The sequence below is a fragment of the Lycorma delicatula genome, chromosome 10 (assembly GCF_047948215.1).
Source record: "Lycorma delicatula isolate Av1 chromosome 10, ASM4794821v1, whole genome shotgun sequence".
In the NCBI taxonomy this organism is placed as follows: Eukaryota; Metazoa; Arthropoda; class Insecta; order Hemiptera; family Fulgoridae; genus Lycorma; species Lycorma delicatula.
The window spans coordinates 66,099,495-66,116,283 of NC_134464.1; positions in this window are offsets into that span (position 1 = coordinate 66,099,495).

Sequence of the window (16,789 nt, forward strand, 5' to 3'; positions counted from 1 at the left end):
TACTAAGTAACTAAGCTCATGTTAAATGATAGTCCTTTGTTTCAGTACATATATTTCTTCTCGTCTCCTCTCCTTTTTTTCCCCCTCCCCTCTTGTAAATACTTGAAAATAGATTATATAAACAATTTAAGTTAGATTCCTTTGATAAGTTTGTTTTGGTAGAATACAACACGTACAAACACAAATATATATAGAATGACAGAGTTCAATTGATTAAATTGAAAATGTCGCTTTTATTAAAAGGGGAAAATAATGACCCTACTGAACCTATTTGCGATTTGAATCTTAACAATAAAGTAACACTTGAGAAAAAATAAAAAAAACTGAAGTGTAAATGAAACATAAATAATAAGTTAACACTTAACTGGCAACAACAAAAAATAAAAAGGAAATAAAATGCATTATGAATAAATTAATCAATAAAAAAAACCGAAATTAGCGTAACAAAATATATATGAGTGTAATGGTTTTATGCATAATTATAAACTAAATTAGAATATCAAAACCAGATAAGATATATCAATTTACAACCGTTAAAAATTCTAAAAATTGTTTCGTAGTTTTGCGCAAGTGACCAATTTTTCGTTATTTTATTTTGCATAATTTTTTGCACAAGAAGAATAACAAGATTTTTTTTATGGGAAAACTAAAAGAGATACATTTTTTTTAAATTTTAAATATTAAAATATATTTTCTTTATAAGAAAATTAAATTGTTATAATCGCTATCTGATAAAATAATTGAAAGTAACGAGTAAGACCCTACAGACAAGCATCAAGTTAACTCACTCCTGTGACTCACTGCATTGCATAAGCGCGTATGAAAAATACATAGTCAACATAACCTCAATTTGCGTGTTTTTTTTTAACCTGCAGGACCACCGTTAGGTATTGTTTCAGAGGATGAGACGGAATGACCATTTTGTAGTGTGTGAAAATTCCATGCCTGACTGGGATTCGAACCCGGGAACTCCGGATAAAAAGCCGAGACGCTACGAAGGCCGGCATGTTGTCTGTTGTCAACTTTAAATTGAACATAGCTGAAGAAAACGACTTGACCAATCTTTATCAAATGTTCACGTGTACAACTTCAGATAAATTACAACAGCATATCTAAATTTCACTGCAATTTATCTAATAATTTTGCCACAAAATTTTATAGTACAGTCAATTTGTATTTTTATTTGAAAATTCTTACCTACCGATTGATGTTTTTTCCACATGTTAGGGCGATGAGGGAAGCTTAAGTCCAGATTTTTATGTTCCCCCTCCCATAAATTTTTGAAAAACTCGAAAATTTTTGAAATGCGTTTTTCTCTGAATCTATGCATTTTAGAGAAAAGATTTTCAAACAAAAAATGTAGAGGACATTCTCCTCTACAATTAATGTCTTTGAAGTTATGCCGTATAATTTGAAATTGAAATACTAGGTGGCGCTGAAATTGTAAAAAAACGTGTTTTTCGGTTTTTTCACCGGAAAAAAATTGTTTTTCGTCTTTATTGCATTTGGAAAAGTTGTTAATCTCAAAAAAACAGACAAATTTTATTTAAACTATTTTCTTGTACGACTTACCGTTTTGGAGCTGTAGTTTGTGAAAGTGTTGTGAATTGGGCACGTGTTCGAAACCGGTCTAGTCGCTGAACAATGCCGATCTCCCCGGCTACAGTAACAATAGGACCGCTGCGTTGCCATTGTCCCGCAATAACCCTGGAATGCTAAGTCGTACAAGAAAATTGTATCAATAAAAGTTGTCTGTTTTTTGAGATTAACAATGTTTCCAAATGCAATACAGACGAAAAACAATTTTTTCCGGTGAAAAAAACGAAAAAACACGTTTTTTTACAACTTCAGCGCCACCTAGTAATTCAATTTAAAATTATACGGCCTAACTTCACAGTCATTAATTGTAGAGGAGAATGTCCTCTACATTTTTTGTTTGAAAACTTTTTCACTAAACTCCATAGATTCATAGAAAAACGCAATTCAAAAACTTTTTGAGTTTTTCAAAAATCTATGGGATGGCGGATGTTAAAAATCTGGAGTTAAGCTTCCCTCATCACCCCTAATGCATGGACAAAAGATCAATCGGTAGATAAGGATTTTCAAATACAGCCTATTTTGATGACAAATTGCCTGTACAAGAATCATATTTTCGTAATCCTCATACCTCAAAATGTAACGAAAATTCATTTTCACTCTCCAATCTCACCGTACTACTGAAAGTAATACCGTACTTTTCTTCGAAACCATCGTATCGCAAGTACTGGGATGGACCCTTATGGGTGAATATAAGAAACTCTTATTAAAGGGGACAAGTAAAGTAAAATTGGGACTTAAAATTTTAACTATTAAAAAAATCATACTTAAAAAATTTTGCTCTTTTAACTAAAATGACATTAATTTTTACTCGAGGAGTTCGAAAATTGGTGTAGATGTTTTTTTTTTTTTTTACGTAACAGCTTTACATTGAAACGCTAAAAGAATAAAAATTTAGCAAATGTGTTTACTTTATTGTAATTTTTTATTTTTTGAGATATTCTTTTTATTTTAAAGATCTTTTGTTATACACGGTTGATAGATTTCATTTTTGTTCGATATGATTCTTTATCTAAACCATTATTTGGGTTATTTTTGCCAAATACTGTTCTCGTTGATTTTCCATTTTTGGTATTTAGGAACTTTGAGAAAAAATATTTGATTTATATTGGTCATAAATTCTTTCATTTTGAAGGAAATGTTTAGTCGTACTTCCAAATTTATATTAAGTGGTTTATTTATTCTATTGCCGATTATTTTTATTTTAATAAGTAAAATTTAATCATCTTTTTAGGTCACAGATAACACATTCATTTGCACATACAAATGTAAAAATAAACTCGAAAACCATTTTTAAAAAATAATTAAGAAAGATTGTATAGAATACTGATTGTTAATAGTGAAAATGGAAATTAAATGGATTAGTATTGAGATTATTTAGAAACGATTGTAAAAAATAAATTAGGATACACAAATTTAAAAAATCTTATGTGGACACTACATGACTTCCTTGTACGCCTATTAAATTGCATATACACATTTTACAACTACATGGAATTTTACTTTACTAATATCTTCTCTAATTTTTTTTTGTATTGTTATTATTGAATTATTATTTATTGTAAATTTTTTTACAATCGAAGGTTAATAATTATCAATAAATCAATATATTTAAATTTTAAAAAAAGTAAAAAGAAAAAGGAAATGAATTCTTATTCGAACCGATTTCTTTTCCCATATAAGATCCAAATATTTCATAAATTAAAATTTTATTTGGTTATAACTCTGGAATCAGTGAAAATAAGTACCACTTACGATATATCATTGAAAAGCTTTCAATAAGGGCTTATTACTGCAGTTAAGAAAAAGTCCAAAATCCAAATTTTTGGGATTTTTTGGCACTTTAGGTTCAATCAATTGCAATCAAAAGGGGAGGTGCGCAATTAGATGTACAGCAGTCCCAAATCAAAAATTTTAACATCCTACGGCTAATCGTTTTTTAGTTATGCGAGATGCATACGAACATAATACGTACGTGCAGACGTCACACCGAAACTAGTCAAAATGGATATTTCAGTTGAAATCTGGAAATAGATATTTTTCGCGGTCACAATACTTCCTTAGTTCGTACGGGGAAGTAAAAAGTATTTTTTGTGTTCCCCTACTTCCAAGTTCAGCTTCCAAAAAATGTTTTTCATTTTTCTACTTTTGATATGTTAAATGGAAGAAATAAAAAAAAAACTTTTACTGTAAAATGTACAACCAAGTAACCCAAGATTCCTTTTTTTAAGATGGCTGGTGAATTATGATGAAAATTGGTTGTGGTATTATTATTAAATATTTAAGTAAACAGAAAATAGTTTCAAAAGCTTCAAAAAATCAATATTTTTAAACCGATTGGTTCTAAAGTATTTTTTTTTCTTTTTGGTTCAGAAGTAGTAGCGCACTACTACTGCGCCTAGGAAGACATAAAAAATATTCAATAAATAAAATGATAGATTTTTCGATTTTTGGGGCAAAATTTTGTTTAATATGAAAAGCATTCACGCATACTTATCTTAACCAACCATTTTTTTTTTTTTAAATAAAAAGCTTCGTATAAAGTGGGTTATTTTTGCAAAAGGTTCAAAAAATTTACTTCAAAACTGTCTACCCCATCCTTTGGAGATACTGACCTTAAAGTTTTTCCAAAAAATCGCCACATACATCCAAGTCTCAGTATAAAATTTCATCAAAATTAGTTTATCCAGTCGAAAGTTATTAACCCACAAACACGCCGACACGCGTATACAAGTACGTATGAACTTTACCCCCTCCACCAATGTATCATTATTGTTTTGGGGGTCCGTGGGTCATGTAATGTCGAGAAATATAAAAATATCACACCCAATTTTTTGATTGATTCTTTTGCAGCATAGCTTTAGACCTATGATGCCAGGATGATAATATGTGATTACTTACTAGACTATATATACTTTATAAAAGTATATTTACTGAACTTACTATACAATATACAAATGTTTAGATTATGCTTAATTTTTCTTTTTTAAATAGTTAATGATGAAATTTTTATCATGTTCCAATTAATGATATAGGGAGAACACTTTACCTTACTTTTTTTAATCAGTAAATTAAAGGTAATAAGAGGAAATAGAAAGGAGGATAACATGCAATACTAAGGAAAAGTAAAGATATACCGGAAGTTTCATAATTTCGGTGTTTAGTTAATAAATACATAGAATGGACAAAGAAAAGTAGATATCAAAAGCACTCTATTATCAGTAAAGCAAGAAAATCTTTCATGCAGAAACAAATTCTTATGTTACCAGAAATATATACTCGTATCTAAGAACTGGAAAATTATACGTAAAGATATTTGTGTGGAATGTAACGCTTTATGTTAGCTAGAATGGCCAATTGGTTAAGGGTAAAGGAATAAAACCTTTAAAATCAAATATTATACTTCGATGTTAAAAATTGGCTAGATTGATTAGATTCTAAAATAAAGATTTCAATTTGATTATGACTGGATACTCGCTATGCTTTACGGTATGCATACCAAAACAATATAATGTTGAAAAGCGACGCAACTTTAAGGAAGAATGTTTCCTATTTTTTGTCTTGATTTAATTGAGGATAATGGGTTACACAAAGCAGCAGAGGTTATTCATTGTCTCCCAATACATTACATTTGCTAGTTATACCTAGATAAAAATATCTGACTTTACTAGGACTTAAGCGCTGGAACTCTCGACTACAAAGTCAGCTGATTTGGGAAGACGCGTTCACCACTAGACCAACCCGGTGGGTTGCGACGCCCTATATAGTATATACAGACTATATAGTATACTTCAGACTACAAGTATAGTCTGGTCTCTCCGTTGACAGTGTTTGCATATCATTGCGCAAGTGTTTAAAGATGCATCCATACAGAATTCGTGTTGTTCCATGAGTAGTACCTGCAGACATTGGAAAATGTCTGCAGGTAACTGAACTCGATGATTGGTTTCATTCGACGATGTACGGTTCGACCTTGATGGATACGTAAATGTACAGATTTCACACATTTGGTGTACATAATATCCATTTCAGCTGTACCAGTCTCCTCTCCACGGACAAAGAGCAGAGGTGTGCAGTTTCACGTAGACGAATCCTCATTACATTATTTAATTGCACACTAAAGAGTGAGCGTTACATACTGCTCAACCCGGTAGGGGAAGACACCCACCTTGTGACGGTTCCAGTCACCACACCACCACCCTTCCCGTTCTTTGCCCTGATGGGCGTTAACGGGAGTAGTCTTTCGCCCTCTAACTGTTTACATCTTGCAATAACAAGGCAGGCCTCGTTGGGATGCCACTGATGTAAATGCCTCGGTAGACTTTTACATCAGTGATCCGCTTTTGCCTTCGCTGCAGGGCTCGTATGGACATCTTAAATGTATTGCTTCCGTTACTTACAGATGGTGCAACAGTTTGTAAACACTATACCTACAGACCGACTATAATACACGCAGTTTCAGCAGGAAAATGCTTGACCTCTTACAGCCAACACTATGATTTTCTATATCAGTGTTTTCACGGACAAGTGATTTCGTGAAAAATCACTTGTCCGTGATTTTTCTGCAAGGGGTTGTAGTTTCGTCGGTCTCTTGATTTATTACCACCTGATTTCTTCTTGTCAGTATACTTTAAGGACGCTGCTAAAAAACTCCTCCTCACACCACTCATAATTTGCAATTCCCGTTCTGAAATTAAATGATGTGTCGCTGCAATTTCTCAACAAACGTTAAACATGTGTTAAAAAGCACGCAACGTCGTATAAAATTATCTGAATCTCAATATTGGACGCTACTTTCAACAGCTATTACTCAATAATTTACTAATTTTACTGTAAGGTTGCGTCATGTTTTGAACGCTATACAATCGAGCCAGTATCTTTTTGAGTAAAGTCATTTATGAATTACTTACGGTCTTTGTGATATTTTGCCTGCCTGTAATTTTAGTGTAAAGTTTTTATTTAGTTTTGTACACCAATGGAAACCTTTTTATAATAATGAATACAAATTTTATTGACAAACAAATAAGTAAATATATATATATATATATATTTGTATAACAAAATTAAGTACGCTTCGACCCCTAAAATAAAAATTCATTTTATTCCCCAAACATCTTGCCTTTCAGCCATGATAAACGGACGGGATAATATAATGCTGACCCTGTCACCAGTGATTGATGCCTTTTTTTTAAAGTTAATTCGGAAAAAGGAAGTAATGTAGAGATTTTGTATCCATTTCATCAATGCCTCTTAATCTCTAACGTTATTTTATAGCCAAAATATTGTAACATTATATTAATTCTATATTATACATATATATCTTAATTCTTTAATTCTTTAAAATGATATATGTGGATAGGAGTTGATGACTATTTAAAAAAACTATTTTAGTAAATCTCGATATAGGTGCCTAGGCTTAGTCGGTCCAAACCCGAGCTCAGGATACTAAATCCTTACAGAGTACGAATTTAAAAATCCGATTGTGAGTCGATTACGGACAATTGTACGAAAAATTGTCAGAATTTATGCTACCACAGTAACTGTGTTAGTAACAGTGATGGGTTTTAGTCCCTGGAGAGGTCGAGTTCATTAATTTTGTCAGCTGCTTGAGGTTTGGAGTGTGGAACGATACTTACCGCTTAAGACAAGCAGGAAGTTTTTAAACGCGTGCTGTGAATAATACTATTCTTGTGCTTTTTTCCTTCGCTACCCGGTTCGTCTCGTTCTTCAACTTTACCTTGCTAGTAAAGCCCTCTTTTTCGAGTCTTTACAGAGTACATATTACGCTTTAAATTAGTGGCTCTGGATTTGGGTCGTTAACTGTAGTTGGTTATTCATAGATAAAATGGCTCTGCATTGCGCTTTGGGACGGGTGACTAGACTCAAGTAGGATTCTTGGTTTAAATATTGATGGGTTCCTAACCAAATCCTCTGCTAATGGAAATTGGAATCTGTCTGAATTGAGCACCATTTAAACAGAAAAAGGTTGATCTATTCAAGTTTCTCCCGGGCGGTGGTTCTTAGTACGACTGAATTTTGATTGGCAGATAGAAATGAGAATGTTGAATAACAGCTAAATTTTGTTCAGTGATACCCGATGACATGTGGGTTTCCTTTGGATTACCAAAATAACAGATGACGTTGCATTCGTAAGATACGCTGCTGCGAATCGGAAATATCCGATTTTCTCATAATAATGGGTCGTGATAGAGTCGTATAAGACCAGGGTGCATGTTCATTATATCGTTCGTTCGCCGTACTTTCGATCTACATATACTTTACAGCAGCTTATGCAAAATCGGGACTGGTCAGAATCTTTATTATTTTTATACAATTTATTACTTTGTAAAAGTAAACGGGTTTGAGAGTTATGAGATTTCATGATTTACTTATATCATCAACCAGTTATAAGCAGCGATGGCTTTAATTGACTAATGAAATAAAATTATCTGAGTTTTGGATAAAATTAAATTTTCCGATGTTTTTGTTTTTTATTTTATTTATTTATTTTTGCATACTCCATATATTCCGGATTATTTTCAAAAGCACGTTGTAAATTCATTTACATTTACTAATGTAGAAAAGTTTTTAGTAAATATATGTGTTCTTCTTTGCCTTGTTTAAAACGAGTTATATATTTCACTAAACTTCTGTTCAAAAACATTGTAACACACTACACAAGTTTGTACATATTCAGAGGATACTCTCATGTACATAAAAGGGAACTTTCCAGATGAAACAAAACTTTCCACGTTTGTAATTGTATACGACATTTATCTTACGAAAATTATTTTCATCGTCACACTGCTTATTTCATTCTGCTTATTTTCTTTTAGAAAATAAGTTCTATTGCGTATTAGTATTCTTTGTATGTGCTGTGAATAATATTATTCTTGTGCTAACGCTTATTATTGATAAGATACTGCTTGCACAACACATCAGTTGTGCGAGCTGCGTTCCGCCTAATGAACTCATCACTAATAGAGTACTCAAACAAATAATTTATCTTCTACTACAAAGTATATTTATATTTATCGATAATTAATCGAACAATTTTTTTCAACAATAAGAAAAAATAAAAGTGAATAAATGTTATTATTATAGAAACACACCAGTTAATTTTCATTTCTGAAAATCATTTTTAGATTATATACATAAGCACTTTTGGTCTAGTATGGAATGAACTTTTTGCTTACTTTACTGGAACCTCCTCTTCGATCCTGTTATTACGCCGGGAAACACAAACACGATAGAATTGGGATAAGTCGGGCGGAGGTTACTCGCTTTACACTAATTATCTCACTGATTGAGATAATTATATTTTTACGAAGTGCACGAACACTGTGGTGGTGGGTGGGTAGGTAAGCTAACTAGCATAGACAGGTACACTTACATACATAACAAGATAGGCTCAGGCTCGGGTAGGCAGGTTAATTTCTAGGAACGTTGATAGATTTTTTATTTTAAAATAATAATGAAGGCTCGGGATAAGACGAATGAGTTTTGAATCACAGTTCATATATAGTTAAGCTAGACGTGCACTTCAATAGGGAAGGGAGATAAAGAAATAGGTTCAAAGATACAACACATACACATGCTACACATGGTAGGCTCGTAAGCCCGCATCCTCACCCGTATTGACACATCTCAAACCGCAACTTGGGGGTTACACATACACATATATACCATAGGATCAGATATACCCTATGTACCATATGTACATATATACCATAGGAGGCAGATAAGTATTTGTGATTGTTACTCACCAAATACTTATTTGGCAAATTCTATTTGGTGAGTAACAATACCAAATACTTACTTGCCAAACTGTAAAATAATATTATTTTTTAATTACTAATTTACTAAATAATTAAAAACAGAATATGCTTCATCTATTATTTATCTATAAACTATAAATAAATCTTATTAAAAACTTATTTTTTTATTGAGAAGAATTCACTTTATTATTTTTATAAGTTTTTAAAACTAAACAAAAACTGACGGTCTCCTCCCGCAACACCTCCCATCCAATCAACCTCTGCAAGCCTGTCACAAAGGAGGGTCGCAAAATTACAATGAAAACATTTTATGAGAAAAATCTATTATAAATGTTTTATTTACATTTATAAGTACACATGTAATGAAACTAATTAATGAGATGGTTGCGTTTGTTTTTCATTTAAAAGTTTCTCCAGACATAGATCAGTGTTAGAAACTCACAAAAGCAATTGTTTTCAGTTGATAAAAGACGACTCCTACATTTATTTTTTACAGCAACCATATACGAAAAACCCTTTTCGCAGAAGTAAGACGTGGTGGAACAGATAAATATTTTCAATGCTTCTTTAACTAAACTTCCATATCCGCTTCGATGAGCAAGCAAAAACGTATCTAAATTTTCAGATGTGATTTGCTGTTGTAACATTTCATCGGCAGATATTTCAATCAGCTGGTCGTGAATCTCAACTAGTAATTTAGCAGCTGCAACAACGTTTTCACCAAATGGATTCAGTACCCATCTCTTTGAGAAATCATTTTTATCTTCAGGGAAATATTCCATCAACTAAATTTTTAGCTTACACAAATACATCTTCATGCCATCCAAACTATGGTGAATAATATTGTCTTCTATATTCAAATTTTTCTCAATATAATCGGAAGCGATTGGAAAAACATCAAAATTTTTGCTCTGAAGGCGAATAATCTTCATATCAAGCTTCTTAATGAAAGCACAAACTATATTTTTAATAAAATGCTTTTACCACTGCCTATAAATTCACATTAAAGGCGTTTAATTGTGGAAATACGTCAGCCAAGTAAGCCAACCGAAACATCACTCACTTTTTGTTTATCCTAGAAAAATATTAATAATTCATCTCGCAGTTTCAACAACTGGGTTAACACTTTCCTTGCGATAACCAATTTGACTTCTGTATGGAAAAAAATGTTTTCCTTTCTTCCATTTCATCGCATAGTTAGCAAACAACGGCAGCTAAATAGTTTTAACTAGGATTCAATAGGTTGGGGATGTCGCAAAATATTCATTATATTTTATCTTTACCTTTTGGTGGTCGTAAAGACAAAAGGTTGAGAATCGCTGCTTTAAATCAATAGAACGTATAATTTAAAACTGTATTCAGTAGTTTTCTTTACTCAGTTAACAAAGTTTAACGATTATGAAGTTAATATAAACTTTTCGGTATAACAAAAAAAAAAAAAACATTATCTTAAGTGATTATATTAGACTCAGTATATTACATAATTTTTATTTCTTATGAAGTACTAGTACGATAAAATACATAATGAAAAAAATAGTATAATAATTGGGAAATATTGCATGTTCAAAAAAAGAACGCCAAAAATAAAACTAGATATTTTTCACGTTTTACAAATGCCTCACGTTCCTGCCCCTCGACAACGCTCCCAGCCATTCAGGAACTCCATATAACAAGAGTGCACACTGGCCAACAGTTTCCTCTTACCCGTCTAAGGACTGCCCTTATTCCTCATCATTTTGCTGAGTGCCTTCACCACATTTTCGTCCTTTCTCGCCGCTTCCTCAACATGTATAGTAAAGGATCGGTTCTTGTCAAGCCACACTCCTAAATACTTCACAGTTGGACTAGGGTGGACATCATGTGTCCCATTCTAAAATGCAATGGATGTAGTCTGCGTCTCCAGCCATAACAACAATTTTCACTTTGTCCTCAGCGAGTCGTAGATTGAGCTATTAGGCACCTCTTAACCATGTCAGCCACTTCTTCACCGGCCGCCATCAGTTCTTTTTCTGTTTTGTGCACAATCACAAGTGCCAAATCATCGGCAAACGCCACCGGGGTGATGCCCGCCGGGTAGTGCTGCCGTAGAACATTATCGAAAGTAATGCTCCACAAGGCCGGACCCTGAGGGACACTCCTCTCCACCGGAAATTTCATTTCATCACCTTCTGGACCTGCCCACTATGAATCTGTCCTTAAAATATTCGTGCAACACCCTTCACAGGTATGCCTGGATTCGTCCTTTTTATAATTTGTTTATTAGACTAATTTATGAAGTTGTGGGATTTGGAAATAGTATAAAACAGAAAGGGCAGTAATATCATGATTTCTGAGTTGTTATTAAAATATAAACAACATGTTTAGTTGTACAGATGAGTTCTTTATATTATAATATAGAAATGAAAATTATTTAGTTTTGTTTAAAATGCGTTCTAAAACTCACAATTCACAATTTTTTTGTAAATTAACCAAACTATTTTAAATAGTAGTATTCCGTTTTATTGTAAAAACTTAAATTGTCTCCTTGTTTCATTGGATTCCTAGTTCCTTAAGTTGCAGGACTCCGTTGGCCTCTTAGAATTTTCTTTTAACATGTTCCCTACTTACTTCTCTATTCATTAATTTGAACATGATAATTTGCGAATAAGTCTTTTGGATTTCTATTTTCTTCAATGAATGGGTTGAAAAAGAAATATGTATGACTAACTACTAAATTTTGCGTATTTAATTTATCAAAATAATATATTATTTATTATAATATTATATACAGGGTGATTCAGGAGGGTAAGGCAATACTTTGACAACTCATTCTAGAGGCTAAAAATAAGAAAAAAGGTCATATAAACATAGGTCTGAAAACGCTTCGTTAGCGAGTTATACAGGGTGAAAGATTTCGCCCGAGTTTGAGTTCCTCCGGGTAAATTAAGGCTTTCTGAAATTCTGGAAAGGTCAATTAAGGGGAAAATTCAAATTTTTCTTATGGTTTTTGAGCTCCGAAATCGAAGAAAATAGGTCCCAGAACTGTATCTCTCTTAATTTCTAAGATATCCCATGTAAAACGCCAAAAATAGGGTGAAAAACACATTTTTTACATTTGACGTACAATAACGTTTTTAAATTGGCAATAAATCATATATTTTTTAAACATAAATTGTAGAGAATTTAAATTATAAGAAGATTGAGTAAATAATGTCAACAGAAAACAAATAAAATTTTAAACATGTTTACTTTTATTAACAACAAAACAGATTAATTTTTAACAGATTGAAAAAACTTTTTTGTTATATACAGTAGAAAATAACCGGAGGAAGAACGAATACTTACTGTTTTTTTATGATAATGATAAAATGCTACTTACAAGTAGTATTTCATGTGGTTTAATAACTTTCAAAAATGCCACCGTTGTGTTCAATGCGTTGTACTAGATTTTGTGTTGATGGTATCTTTGTGTTCCTTGATTATAGCTGCAGCGTTGAGAATGCGAGGAATCAGTTCATTGCATGTGTCTACTTCTGGCTTGTAAAACTCATTTTTCAACCATCCCCACAAACAATAATCCAACGGAGTGAGGTCTGGGGATCTCGATGGCCAATTAACTGGCCCTCCACGTCCTACCCATTTACCATCAAACTTTTCATCAACACATTGCCTTACTTCATTAGTGAATGTGTAGGAGCTCCATCAAGTTGGTAATACATTTCAATTTGTTTTGCTAAGGGGATATTTTCCAGCAATATAATATATTCATTATGTAAAAATTCTCCCTGTCTCCCTGTGACACGTAGTATGAAAGGACCAATTAATTGGTCATCTATGATACCACACCAAACATTCACTGAAAATCGTTGCTGGAAATTTTTTCCACTGTAGCATGTGGGTTTTCTTCAGATCACCGATGCGCATTCAGTGTGTTGTTTATTCCATTACGAGTCAAAGTAGCTTCATCCGAAAATAGTATAAATGGATTTAACTGTTGATTCCTTTCTTCTTTCTTTTCCTGTTTAGCCTCCGGTAACTACCGTTTAGATAATTCTTCAGAGGATGATATGTATGAGTGTAAATGAAGTGTAGTCTTGTACATTCTCAGTTCGACCATTCCTGAAATGTGTGGTTAATTGAAACCTAACCACCAAAGAACACCGGTATCCACGATCTAGTATTCAAATCCGTGTAAAAATAACTGGCTTTACTAGGACTTGAACGCTGGAACTCTCGCCTTCCAAATCAGCTGATTTGGGAAGACGCGTTCACCACTAGACCAACCCGGTGGGTTAACTGTTGATTCCTATTAACCCATTGACAAAACTGCAGCCGGCTGGCGTAGTCACCAGGCTGGAGATGTTGCACTTTCTGAATTTGAAAAGGATGCAATCCATTATTATTTAACGTCCTCCATACTCTACTTTGTCAAATATTTAGCAATGTTGCAATTAATCGTATGCTCATTGCCGGACTACGTTGAACCAGAATATTTTCACCTTCATCAGCATGATTTGCTTGTCGTTTAAATGAAATATGAGCGCTGGGAAGTGTACCATTCTCACGAAGATTATTAAAAATTCTAATAAATACTTTACGATTTGGTACAACATGACCAGGATAGCTATGTCAATATTCCGTAACCATTGCCGCAGCGCTTCCATTGCAAAATCCATAGATGAAAATCATGTCTGCATATTCGGTATTAGTGAAGAAACGCCGCATTTTTCAAAACAAAACTAAACAGAATTTCACTTTTTTTAACAGACTTGATTTTTATGCGCTGTAAAATGAATACAAAATTACACTTCTTAACAGTTTTCTGAAATTTTTACGATAAGAATTCGACATAATACTGCAAACACAATTGATCAGCGAAAGGTTATTTAACACATTACCACAATTAACTGACAACAATGAGTAGTATTTAAACAAATTGTGATGAAAAAATCAGTGTTGCCAACTTGTTTTCCGTAGTTCTAAAATTATTGTACCTACTAGACACATCTGTTTTCTTTTTTTGTAACATTTTCTTCTAAGGTTTCGTTGGTTTTGTTGTTAATAAGATTCTATCGACATGTTTAAAATTTTATTTGTTTTCTGTTGACATTATTTACATCAATCTTCCTATAATTAAATTCTCTACAATTTATGTTTAAAAAATGTATGATTCATTGCCAATTTAAAACCATTATTGTACGTCAAACGTAAAAAAATGTGTTTTTTGACCCTATTTTTGGCATTTTACATGGGATATCTTAGAAATTAAGAGTGATACAGTTCTGGGACCTATTTTCTTCGATTTCCCAGCTCAAAAACCATAAGAACCAATTGAATTTTCCCCTTAATTGATCTTCGTAGAATTTCAGAAAGCCTTAATTTATTTGGAGGAACTGAAACTCGGGCGAAATCTTTTACCCTGTATAACTCACTAATGAAGCGTTTTCAGGCCTATGTTTATATGAACTTTTTTCTTAATTTTAGCCTCTAGAATGAGTTGTCAAAGTAATGCCCTATCCTCCTGTATCACCCTGTATGTATACGCGCGTGCGCGCATATACTTTAGTCTATATACGACATTAAGTAATTAATTTAGTAGTTACACTAAATTGTAACTACCAAATTAATTACTTATTTACTAACATAACTAGTAGACTGTATATAATTTTTATAATGTGATTGTAAATTATTTATTGGGTATTAATTTGGGGTTAAAATTCACTATGTTATACACAGATCATTAATAATGATTTTTTACTGCATAAATGATCAGTAGATAAACTAATTTGACTACAGATTAACGAATAAAGTCCTATGCTTTTCTGCTAACTGCATTACCAATCTTAAACAAGATGGGTTTTATTTATGTTTGTTACATCTAAACAATTCATATCTTACATTGTTTTGGGGTTATTGACATATGTAAATAACAGTTTTCCTTTAAAAATAAAATTTTAACATCATTTTTTTTTTTTAATGTTCTGGATATACTAGGGGAAAGCCTACTGAATCAGACCTTACAACCAAATCCTTTAGCATTTTGAAATGGAAATTTTCATTTGTACAGAGTACAAATGCAAAAATTTATATATTACATAGTGATCTTTACAATTAAAAAAGAAATTGCTTGAAGAATGGATTAATACCTTCAAAATTTAGAACCAAATTCCTTCAGTAGTCTATTTTCTATTAAACAGCCAGGATATTCACTGATAACAATGTTGAAAATTTATTGATTTATCATGTTCGTTTTAATTAGGCATTATTTGTTTAAATATACATTTGAAAGCATTTTCATGTAGAAATTGATTTAATTCAATATGTTAGCTAATGATTTTTCAACTTTATCAAAAATTTAAGTGATAAATGAAAATAAAGTTACGTAAATGCAGAATTATGCAATGAAGCAAGTGGTGAATTAAAAATACTGCTGTAAATAAAATTAATTATTTTTTTAAATCTAAGAATAGCTAGCCGTCCATATATAAAATCCTTTTTATTTTAGTACAAGTTTCATTACAGAATAGTAAAGAATTTTATTGTTTAGGATTGTACTATTTTTTCATTCCCTCTATGAAGGAATCTTTTTTTGTTAATTATATGGGTTTTATTATAATCATAATGGTTCTTTAAATAGTTGAGTAGTGTAGAGGTTAAACTTCTCATTGCAAAATCAGGTACTATCAATACCAGTGTTATTTGGTGCTTGGGTTTCAATTAACCATACATCTCAGGAGTGGTTGAACTGAGTCTGTTTCAGACTATATGTTTACTGGTACATTTACACTTCATTGCACTACATCTGCAGCTAAGTCAGGCCTTGCAAGCCAGTGATAGTAATTGCATTTGCCTATATACAGACTCAGCAGTAGTTGGATAACTGGCTGGATTAAACAGACAATGGTTTTTTCCTGAAAAGCAACTATTTAAAAAAAAAACTTATTTTCTAGGTTTGTTTATACTTTTATTTATATTAATTTAAGAAATACTACCTATATGAAAAAAAAATAGCAGGTATGAAATTTTGACTTTTGGAAATTACTACATTTAATAAATAGTTTAATTTTATTAAATAATTGAAAAATTTTAATGTTTTTAGTTATTCTGGTGGGATAGTATTGATTGGCAATGCAATAGAAGTTTGACTTTTGGATGGAAAGGTTTAAAAGACTCGGATTGAAAGTAAATAGGATGGAAACAGAATACATGGAATGTTTGAAACTATAGGAATAAAACTTTTGACAAATATTAGGTGATAATATTAATCCATACACAGCTGAAGTTGTGATAACGCAGTGTAATTTGTTTTTTGTTATTGTTACATGAAATTATATTTGTTTACTTTTTTAAGTAGCAATTTTTAATAATCTTGCGTATCATTAAATAATAGCAATAACTTTTTTGTTGATAATAAGTGTTTTATATTATATTATTGT